An 11,867-nucleotide genomic window follows, 5' to 3' on the forward strand; every position below is an offset into this window, starting at 1 on the left:
TCACATCTGTAATCCCAACACTTTGAGAGGCCAAGGTGGGAGGACCACTTGAGCCCAGGAGTTGGAGATCAGTCTGAACCCCGTCTCTACAAAAAATGTAGAAATTAGCCAGGCGTGGTGGTGTGTGCCTGTAGTGTCAGCTATCCAGGAGGCTGAGGTGGAAGGATCACCTGAGCCCAGGAGATTGAGGCTGCAGTGAGCCATGATTGCACCACTGCACTCCAGCATGGGTGACAGAGACAGACCCCATCTGAAAAAAAAAAAAAAAAAAAAAAGATTTCCACAAATGTTAGCATGCATGGTCAGAAATGCTCTGTGTTCATGATTGCACATTGCTTTCACTTTTCCAGGTGCTGGGGGCAAAGAGATGATTAAAACACTGTCCCAGGCCTCAAGCTCCATGAAACGTAGGGGAAGCGCCATGCTATGCAGCCAGCAATCATTTTACCTTTTAGGAGCTCTGAGAGAGACACCCACTGGAAAGGGGTGCAGAGGACCCCAGAGGATCAACTAACCCAGTGTGGGAGGGTCAGGGAAAGCTTCATAGAGGCCGTGACCCTTAGGGCAAATCTTGAGAGGAAGATGGCCGGGCAGAGGAAATGGGAAAGTCTGTTCCAGCACCATATTTGCTAGATTCTTGGCACTTTATGTATAGCATCTCCTTTAATCTTCACAACTACCCTGCTGCGCAGCATTTTAGAGGTGAGGAAACTAAGGCTGAGAGAGATTAAGTTACTTGCCCAAGGGTACACAGAGACAAAGTCAGGACTAACTCATAACAAAGTGGGTAGGTTTTGTTTGTTTGTTTTGCATGTCAGATTGCTTCTAGAAATAACAGCAGGCTTCCTATTAATTCCAGGCAAGGTCCTGCTATTTTATAATTGAGGTTTGTTCTTTCAATGACAGGAGCATGTGGTGTGTGGATCCCACCTTACCCCAGTACTGTGCACTCCTCCCAGTGATGGCGAGATTGGGAGGGACCACCTGGCTAGGATTGCTGGCTCTCCTGACACCTTCTCGTGGCATCCTTGTGGTTTATCCAGTTTTCTGAAGAGTAAGTAATTTTTAAAATACTGAAATTTGAAAGTATAAGAACATGTTGCTTTTTAAGGGATATTTACATGTTTATGTATTTTTATGAATTTGAAGACTATAAATATATAAATGCAGTTTCAGGTATCATTTCCTATAAAATATAGGGCCTTTCTTTTCTTTTTTTGAGACAGAGTCTCACTCTGTCACCCAGGCTTGAGTTCAGTGGCACGATCTTGGCTCACTGCAACCTCTGCCTTCCAGGTTCAAGTGATTCTTGTGCTTCAGCCTTCCAAGTAGCTGGGATTACAGGCATGCACCACCACGCCTGGCTAATTTTTTGTATTTTTTTTAGTAGAGACGGGGTTTCACCATGTTGCCCAGGCTGGTCTTGAACTCTTGGCCTCATGTGATCCACCTGCTTCAGCCTCCCAAAGTGCTGGCATTACAGATGTGAGCCACCATACCCCGCCAAATATAGGGCCTTTCTATCTTCATGTTCTGCCTGTATGATCTAGGAAAATAACAATCAATTATGAAAAAATAGTTATTTAGAATCCTTTGTTAAATTATTGTAAATACCCTCCTGGACAGAGAGTCAAAAATAGAATTAAAATTAATTTGTTGGACATACTCTTGCTTTCTTTTAAAATGTAAATGAGATACAAATAGGGGTAGGTTCCAAGTAGTCATTAATCTTTTTCAAATGGCAAATTTTTTAAAAAAATCTAAAACAACCATGGTAAAGTTACATAACCAATTAATAAGCAAGTTAAAACTTCAACCATTCGAAAACTTCTTTACTTTTTATTTTTGGAATATACCATATTCACTTTTGAAATGCAGGTAAACATAGATGCAGGTAGCTACTTTTACAGCTTCAGAGTGATGTCGTAACTCACGAAATTCCCCTTTGTAGATTGAAACAAAAAATTCAGAAATTTCCAAGGTGCCTGTGAGGCCCTGAGTCATCTGGCTGGATTCCACCTAATGCGCCTATCTGTGAATGATTGAAGACAGAGCTGCAAAACCAGTTTCAGTTTTTTTTTTCTCTAACCACAGCACAGCCAGCCACTTGTCCAACAGTTTCCCCCATAGCTCTTCCCCATGGCGTGTGACTTCATGTGCGTGTCAGTTGGGAAGAGCTAAAAGTCAAAGTTCACCCATGTCTAGCAGAAAAGGACTTGAAGATTTTACACGGACTGTGTGTTGGTGTTTTTGAGTCCACCAGGCCATCTTGCTTTGTCTTTTCAGACTGAGGATTTCTGTTCCTTCAGTTTTGTTTTCTTTCAGCAGATGGGCTTTTGTCCCCCAGCTTTGTGAAATCTCACAAATTGCTCAGCAGAAAGTATCCAAATGACTTAGTGGATTTTTATGAACATTTAAAAATGAGGCTGAATGCGGTGGCTCGGGTCTGTAATCCCAGCACTTTGGGAGGCTGAGGCGGGTGGATCATCTGAGGTCAGGAGTTTGAGACCAGCCTGATCAACATGGTGAAACCCTGTCTCTACTAAAAATACAAAAATTAGCTGGGCGTGGTGGTGTGCACCTGTAGTCCCAGCTACCTGGGAGGCTGAGGCACGAGAATTGCTTGAACCCGGGAGGCGGATGTTGCAGTGAGCTGAGATCGTGCCACTGCACTCCAGCCTGGGTGACAGAGGGAGACTCTGTCTCAAAACAAAAAGGACATGGGGGGTTCTTTTTGGGGGTGCTAAAAATGTTCTAAAATTGATGGTGGTGATGGATGCACATGCTAAACATCACTGAATTATACACTTTAAATGAGTGAATTGTATAGTATAAATAATATCAATAAAGCTGTTACCCAAAAAAATCAGATGAATGGAAGGAAGAAATTGGAGAGAGGGTCTCTATTGGATATTTATCTCGGTGAGTCATTCTGAACCTTAGTCCCAATTTAAACATGCTTGTAATGACAGTCTTTCTCAAAGGGGGCTTTCCGGAGGCCCCAGCCACATCACTGACAGATAAAGAGTGAGTCTCCCAATGCCTTCAAAGTTGTCAGGGCAGTTTCCTGGGCTCTAGCATTTGCAGTTCTGCATAAAACCTGCTTTCACACAGCTCACAGGGCTCAACGGGGATCCCAAATCATCGGTCCTTGTGTTTCTTCCCCATTTCTCAAGCCACAGATCTGAGCTGAACTATCAATGATATTAAACCCCTGGAAAATAAAAAATCCTCTAGAATCAACCCCAAACAGTTGACATTTTCGTTCCCAGTGAGAGCTATACTCAGAAAAGAACTGTAATAACCACAGACGAAATCAGCCCTTCACTCTCGCCCTTCATATTGAGGCCCTGGGGTCAATGGCATCAGCATCACCTGGGAGCAAATACCAAAACAAGGGCCGCATCCCAGACCTGCTGAATCCGAATCTACATTTTTCACTAAGTCCTCAGAAATCAACTGCATATTAACTGTCCACAGCAGCTGGCCCTATGAAGTCTGCCTTCCTGCTTATACCTTTGGATGAAATGCCTGAGTTCCTAGCATGGAAACTAACATGGATCTCTCCGATTGTCTCAGTCACCAATGACCTCCACCCTCTAACGTCACTAAATTCAGGGGACAATTTTCAGCCTTGAATCCTATCTACAGCGTTTGACATGCTTGCTTCCTTCTTGAAAACATTTTCATGTGGCTTGCAGTAGGTTACACTCTCATTGGTTTTCCCTGTCACTGGTCACTCTGTTTCAGTATCATTTCATCTTTCCTGACTTTTTAACCGGAATTCCTGGAATGTAATCCTTGGACCCCTTCTATCTACATTCACTCCTTTGGTGATCTTCTCTAGTTCCATGGCTTCCTGCATCATCTCCATGCTAAGGACCTCCCCCGTGTCTATCTTCAGGCTTGCATCTCCCCCTCAGAATTCCAGATCCAGAAACCTAACAGTCAACTTGACAACTCTACTTTCATGTCTAGTGAGCATCTCAAACTTCACATGTGTAAAATCAAGCTTCCAATCTTCTCTCCAGCACCTCCTTCTCCACTAAATGGCAACTCCATCCTTGTGTATCTTGAGCTAAAGAAACATAGAGTCATCATTAACTCCTCTCTTTCTTTCATATCATACTTCCAATCAGTTGGCAAATCATATTGGCTCTATTTCAAATATATATCCAGAAGCCCAACTTAAAAATGGGCAGGAAATTTGAATAGACGCTTCACCAAAGAAGAGCAAAGAAGATACAGGAGTGGCCAATGTGCACATGAAAAGATGCTCAACATGGTTAGTCCTTAGGGAAATGCAAATGAAACCCACCATGAGAAACCACTTCACACCCACTTGGATGGCCATAATTAGAAAAAAACAAAACAAAACACACGCACACGCACACACACAGAAAATAACAAGTGTTGGTGAAGATGTGGAGAAATTAGAATCTTTGTACATTACTGGCAGGAATATAAAATGGTGCAGCCACTTTGGGAAACAGTTTGGCAGTTTCTTTTTTTTGAGATGGAATCTTGCTCTGTCGCCCAGGCTGGAGTGCAGTGGCGCAATCTCGGCTCACTGCAAGCTCTACTTCCTGGGTTCATGCCATTCTCCTGCCTCAACCTCTCGAGTAGCTGGGACTACAGGCACCCACCACCACGCCCGGCTAATTTTTTTTGTATTTTTAGTAGAGACGGGGTTTCACCATGTTAGCCAGGATGGTCTCAATCTCCTGACCTCGTGATCCGCCTGCCTCAGCCTCCCAAAGTGCTGGGATTACAGGCGTGAGCCACTGCGCCCAGCCTGGCAGTTTCTTAAGAAGTTAAGCATCATAGTAAACATAGGACTCAGTTAAAAATAAAAATAAAAGAAGTTAAGCATAAATTTACCATACATCCCAGCAATTCTACACCTTGGTGTGTACACAAGAGAAATGAACGCATACATTTACACGAAGACTCATCTGTGAGCATCCATAGCAGCACTATTCATAGTAGCCAAAAAGTGGAAACAACCCAAATGTCCATTAACTGGTGAATGGATCAACAAGATATGGTATAGATATTCAAAGAAATACTATTCCATAATAAAAAGGAGTGAAGTAATGATACATGCTGTAGCACAGATGAACTTTGAAAGCATTTGCTAAATGTAAGAAGCCAATCACAAAAGACCACATATTGAATGACTGCACTTATGTGAAGTGTCTCGAATACACAAATCTACAGAGATGGAAAGTGGATTCACAGTTACCTGGGGCTGGTGGGAGAAAAGAGGAGTGACTACAGATGGGCACAAGGGACCTTATTGGAGTAATGGAAATGTTCTGAAATTGGCTTGTGGTAATGGCTGAATAACTCTGTAAATCTGTTTAAAAATCAATGAATTGTGCACTTAAAACAAGTGAATTTTATCATATGTAAATTAGATCTCAATAACACTGTTTAAAAATATCCAGAATGTGACCACATATTATATTCTCTACCATTGTCTTGTTCTAAGCCAGCATCATCCTCACCTGGCTGACTGTCACCTGGATGACCAATTGTCATACAGATACCACCTGCTAAGTGGTTGCCTGACTTCCACTCTTGTCTCCCAAGTACATCTCTAACACAACAGCCAGAGTGATCCTGGGGAATATGCAAATCAGATCAGGTTACCTCTCTGCTCAAAACTCTCTGTTGGCGCCTGTCTCCAAGAGAAAGACAAAGTTCTTATAGTGGTCTTTAAAGCTTCACTAATCTGGCCCCTCCTTGTTACCTTTCTGAGCTCCCTGCCTGCTATTAATACTTACCCCCTTGCTGGAGACTACATTCAGTCACACTGGCCTCCTTGCTGCTCTTTGGTCATACCAGGCACACTTCTGCCACAGGGCCTTTGCACTGGCTATTGCTTCCGCCTGGAATGTTCATACGCCAGATTCCTTTTTTTTTTTTTTTTTAAAGACAGAGTCTAGCTCTGTCCCCCAGGCTTTAGTGCAGTGGCATGATCTCAGCTCACTGCAACCTCTGCCTCCCAAGCTCAAGAGATCCTCCCACCTCAGCCTCCCAAGTAGCTGGGACTACAGGCACATGCCATCATGCTCGGCTAATTTTTAAATTGTTTTTGTAGAGATGAGGTCTCAATGATATTGCCCATGCTAGTCTTGAACTCCTGGGTTCAAGTGATCCGCCCACCTTGGCCTCCCAAAGTGTTGGAATTACAGGCGTGAACAACTGAACCCAGCCTCCCAGATTCCTAATGACTGAACTTACCTCTCTCAAGCCCTAGCTCAAATGTCACCTGGGGCAGTGAGGCTTTCCCTGGCCTCTTCCTACATTCCCTAGCACCCTTTCTGATTTTTTCTTTTTTTCTTTTTTTTTTTTTTTTTTTGAGATGGAGTCTCACTCTGTCTCCTGGGTTGGAGTGCAGTGGTATGATCTCGGCTCACTGCAACCTCTGCCTTCCGGATTCAAGCAATTCTCCTGCCTCAGCCTCCCGAGTAGCTGGGATTACAGGCACCTGCAACTACGCCCAGCTAATTTTTTGTATTTTTAGTAGAGACGAGGTTTCACCATATTGGCCAGGCTGGTCTCCATATCCTGACCTCGTGATTCACCTGCCTCGGCTTCCCAAAGCGCTGGGATTACAGGAGTGAGCCACCACCACGCCTGGCCTCTGATTTTTTTAAAATAGAGCTTATTCACCATTGAAATACAATGCCCTGGCTGGGCGTGGTGGCTCACACCTGTAATCCTAGCACTGGAGGCCGAGGTGGGTGGATCACTTGAGGTCAGGAGTTTGAGACCAGACTGGCCAACGTGGTGAAACCCAGTCTCTACTAAAAATACAAAAATTAGCCAAGCATGGTGGCGTGTGCCTGTAATCCCAGCTACTTGGGAGCCCGAGGCCCCGGAGAATGGCTTGAACCCGGGAGGTGGAGGTTGCAGTGAGCCAAGACCATGCCACTGCACTACAGTCTGGGTGACAGAGCAAGACCATGTCTTAAAAAAAAAAAAAAAAGAAAGAAAGAAAAAGAAAGAAAGAAATACAATGCCTTGCTCTTGCTCACGGGGTCAGAGATTTTTGTCTTTTTGGTTCACAGCTTATCTCCAGCCCCTAGAATAGTTCTGGCACACAGAGTGCCTTCAAGAAATATTTGTTGAATGAGTGCACCTAAGAAATTTGGAAGAGCCAGGAATATGACAGATCAACACATACGTACATTTAGGTAAAAGATTAGGCCGGGCACGGTGGCTCACGCCTGTAATCCCAGCTCTTTGGGAGGCCGAGGTGGGCGGATCACGAGGTCAGGAGATCGAGACCATCCTGGCTAACACGGTGAAACCCCGTCTGTACCAAAAATACAAAAAATTAGCCAGGCGTGGTGGCAGGCGCCTGTATGTAGTTCCAGCTACTCGGGAGGCTGAGGCAGGAGAATGGCGCGAACCCGGGAGGTGGAGCTTGCAGTGAGCCGAGATCGTGCCACTGCACTCCAGCCTGGGCGACAGAGCGAGACTCCGTCTCAAAAAAAATAAAAAATAAATAAATAATTTTTAAAAAAGATTAAAAACAAGCTCAGAGGGAGTGATTATAGTTTATGACAGGCAAAACAATTTGAGAGTGGAAAGAATGGGCAATTGGAAAAGAGAGAACATTTTTTTTCCCCAGAACATTTTGGAGCTTTTCTTCTCCACGTATGTAGTATCTTTGAGTAAACATCACATATACTATAAAGTCTTAGGCCATATATGCTCAAACTCTATTATAAAGCTAATTGTTCAATTGTCTTATAATCCTTCCCTTTCTTGTGTGTTATTTTCTGTTTTAATGTTCAATAGCATTGTTAGAAAGAAAAGGAGATTAAAAAAATTCTATATGTTCACTGTTTTACTTGCCAGAAGACCCTGCAAGTACTTAAGGAATATAGTTGAAAAGGTTATTAAAATTGGTGATTTTGTGGTTGTCGACTTAGTTGTCTGTTAGCATGCATTACAGACTGTACTTGGCTATATGTTAGTAATTCTAGAAGTGACTCTTTGAAAATAATTTTCCCCAAATCATATACATAAACACTATTTGTAACTTACGAGTTTTTAAAGTTCATATGCATTTATTTTTGTTATAATTCAGTGGCTTTTAGTATATTCACAAAGTTGTGCGATTATCATCATTATCTAATTCCAGATCATTACCCCAAGAAGGAATCCAGTACCAGTTAATAGCCACTCTCTATTCCACCCTCTTCCCAGCCCCCAGCCCCCCAACCGCCACCTACTTTCTGTCCCTATGGATCTGCTTATCCTGGACATTTCATGCAAATGGAACCATACAATATGTAGGTTTTTGTGTCTGGCTTCTTTCACATCATTTCTTTTTTCTTAACTCAAGAAGTAAACCATATTTTACTAACCAAATAAACTATACTGACCTTTACTTAAAGTACATCTTTAGCTGAATTTGCATAAATAATTTGACATTTCTACCTGTCACAATTATACTCCTTCCAACTTTTGTGTCAAAAATTATTTTTGATTAACCACATGCAAAACTTGACATTTTGAAATTCAGATACTCACTGTTATCTACAGATGAAGGTCACAAGATATTTTTTCTTTAAAAAAAAGGAAGCAAGGATATTTTACCCTAGTTTTGTAACTTATTTGGCAAAAAAGAATTTAATGAAATTTCATCACTAGAGCCATTGTGTTTAGTAAGGACAAAATTTAGGAATTCTTAGAAGTTGGATCAATTTTTTTCTCCCCTGTATGTCTCCTCCCAAACACACATATCCTGTGGTATAAAATATGTAGGCCGGGCATGGTGGCTCATGCCTGTAATCCCAGCACTTTGGGAGGCCAAGGCAGGTGGATTGCTTTGAGCTCAAGAGTTCAAGACCAGCCTGAGCAACATGGTGAAACCCCGTCTCTACTAAAAATACAAAAATTAGCTGGGCATTGGTGGCTCATGCCTGTAGTCCCAACTACTTGAGAGGCTGAGGCCAGAGAATTGCTTATTGAGCTGAGATTGTGCCACTGCACTCCAGCCTGAGAGACAGAGTGAGACCCCATCTCAAAAAATATACATGTGTGTGTGTGTGTGTGTGTGTGCGCGTGTGTGTGGGGGTGGTATACAATTGTTTGCATTGCATGACTTGTTGAAAAGTAATCTGTTCCTCACACAATTCCATTATATCTGTAAGCTACAGAATTCCATACTTAGCCCATCCTATGAACTTCCTTTATTCCATCTCTGCTCTATCTTATCACTGCCTTATATTATTTGTGAACATGTTTTGTTTTGTTTTTTTCTTTAATTGCCCATCAAATTTCCTATGCAGGTCTTAGTAGTGAGATTTACATCCCTCAAAGCCCCAAGGTTTAACTCTAGGTATGGCAGATGCTTAATGCAATTTTGCACAATAGATTTTTACTTAAAATTACAGTGGAATTTCAGTATGCCCTTATCCTTGCTTTGGTTTTGTACACTGATGTCATCTTTAGAAGCCCTGCATCTAACCTTAATAAATGGGATCAAATATTACTATTACTAATATTTCAAACCCAATCTCCAGAAAAATAGATTTTTCAAGATAAATTCATTTCATTCATGTTATGGAATTTAAAATTTCCCAGATTAATAACAAAACCCTGAGTCGGGCAACCAGGCAGGAGAAAGAAAAAAAGGGTATTCAATTAGGAAAAGAGGAAGTCAAATTGTCCCTGTTTGCAGATGACATGATAGTATATCTAGAAAACCCCATTGTCTCAGCCCAAAATCTCCTTAAGCTGACAAGCAACTTCAGCAAAGTCTCAGGATACAAAATCAGTGTGCAAAAATCACAAGCATTCCTATACACCAATAACAGACAAACAGAGAGCCAAATCATGAGTGAACTCCCATTCACAATTGCTTCAAAGAGAATAAAATACCTAGGAATCCAACTTACAAGGGATGTGAAGGATCTCTTCAAGGAGAACTACAAACCACTGCCAACGAAATAAAAGAGGACACAAACAAATGGAAGAACATTCCACGCTTGTGGATAGGAAGAATCAATATTGCGAAAATGGCCATACTGCCCAAGGTAATTTATAGATTCAATGCCATCCCCATCAAGCTACCAATGACTTTCTTCACAGAATTGGAAAAAACTACTTTAAAGTTCATATGGAAACAAAAAAGAGCCTGCATTGCCAAGGCAATCCTAAGCCAAAAGAACAAAGCTGAAGTCATCACGCTACCTGACTTCAAACTATACTACAAGGCTACAGTAACCAAAACAGCACGGTACTGGTACCAAAACAGAGTTATAGACCAGTGGAACAGAACAGAGCCCTCAGAAATAATACCACACACCTACAACCATCTGATCTTTGACAAACCTGAGAAAAACAAGCAATGGGGAAAGGATTCCCTATTTAATAAATGGTGCTGGGAAAACTGGCTATATATAGAAAGCTGAAACTGGATCACTTCCTTACACCTTACACAAAATTAATTCAAGATGGATTAAAGGCTTAAATGTTAGACCTAAAACCATAAAAACCCTAGAAGAAAACCTAGGCGATACCATTCAGGACATAGGCATGGGCAAGGACTTCATGTCTAAAACACCAAAAGCAATGGCAACAAAAGCCAAAATTGACAAATGGGATCTCATTAAACTAAAGAGCTTCTGCACAGCAAAAGAAACTACCATCAGAGTGAACGGGTAACCTACAGAATGGGAGAAAATTTTTACAATCTACCTATCTGACAAAGGGCTAACATCCAGAATCTACAAAGAACTTAAACAAATTTACAAGAAAAAATCAAACAATCCCATCAAAAAGTGGGCAAAGGATATGAACAGACACGTCTCAAAAGAAGACATTTATGCAGCCAACAGACACATGAAAAAATGCTCATCATCACTGGCCATCAGAGAAATGCAAATTAAAAGCACAATGAGATACCATCTCACACCAGTTAGAATGGCGATCATTAAAAAGTCAGGAAACAACAGGTACTGGAGAGGATGTGGAGAAATAGGAACACTTTTACACTGTTGGTGGGACTGTAAACTAGTTCAACCATTGTGGAAGACAGTGTGGCAATTCCTCAAGGATCTAGAACTAGAAATACCATTTGACCCAGCCATCCCATTACTGGGTATATACCCAAAGGATTATAAATCATACTGCTATAAAGACACATGCACATGTATATTTATTGCAGCACTATTCACAATAGCAAAGACTTGGAACCAACCCAAATGTCCATCAATGATAGACTGGATTAAGAAAATGTGGCACATATACACCATGGAATACTATGCAGCCATGAAAAAGGATGAGTTCATGTCCTTTGTAGGGACATGGATGAAGCTGGAAACCATCATTCTGAGCCAACTATCACAAGGACAGAAAACCAAACACCGCATGTTCTCACTCATAGGTGGGAATTGAACAATGAGAACACTTGGACAGAGGTTGGGGAACATCATACACCAGGGTCAGTCGTGGGGTGGGGGGAGTGGGGAGCGATAGCATTAGGAGATATATCTAATGTAAATGAAGAGTTAATGGGTGCAGCACACCAACATGGCACATGTATACATATGTAACAAACCTGCATGTTGTGCACATGTACCCTAGAACTTAAAGTATAATAAAAAAAAAAAAAAAGCCCTGAGTCATAACAGGCTGTGTTACATTGTATTCTTGATCAAATATTTGATGACCCTCCCGGTGGGACCATTGTAGGATACCACATCACTCAGATCAGGCTTTTCCATGTGACTTGCAATGTCCCTCTCTTTAGGAAGATTATACATCACAATGTGTGACTTGCTTTGGTGAACATCATATGAGGGGAGATGATGAATGTCACTTCTGTGTGGTAGCTTCAA

This window comes from Pongo pygmaeus, chromosome X (assembly GCF_028885625.2).
Source record: "Pongo pygmaeus isolate AG05252 chromosome X, NHGRI_mPonPyg2-v2.0_pri, whole genome shotgun sequence".
Taxonomy (NCBI): Eukaryota; Metazoa; Chordata; class Mammalia; order Primates; family Hominidae; genus Pongo; species Pongo pygmaeus.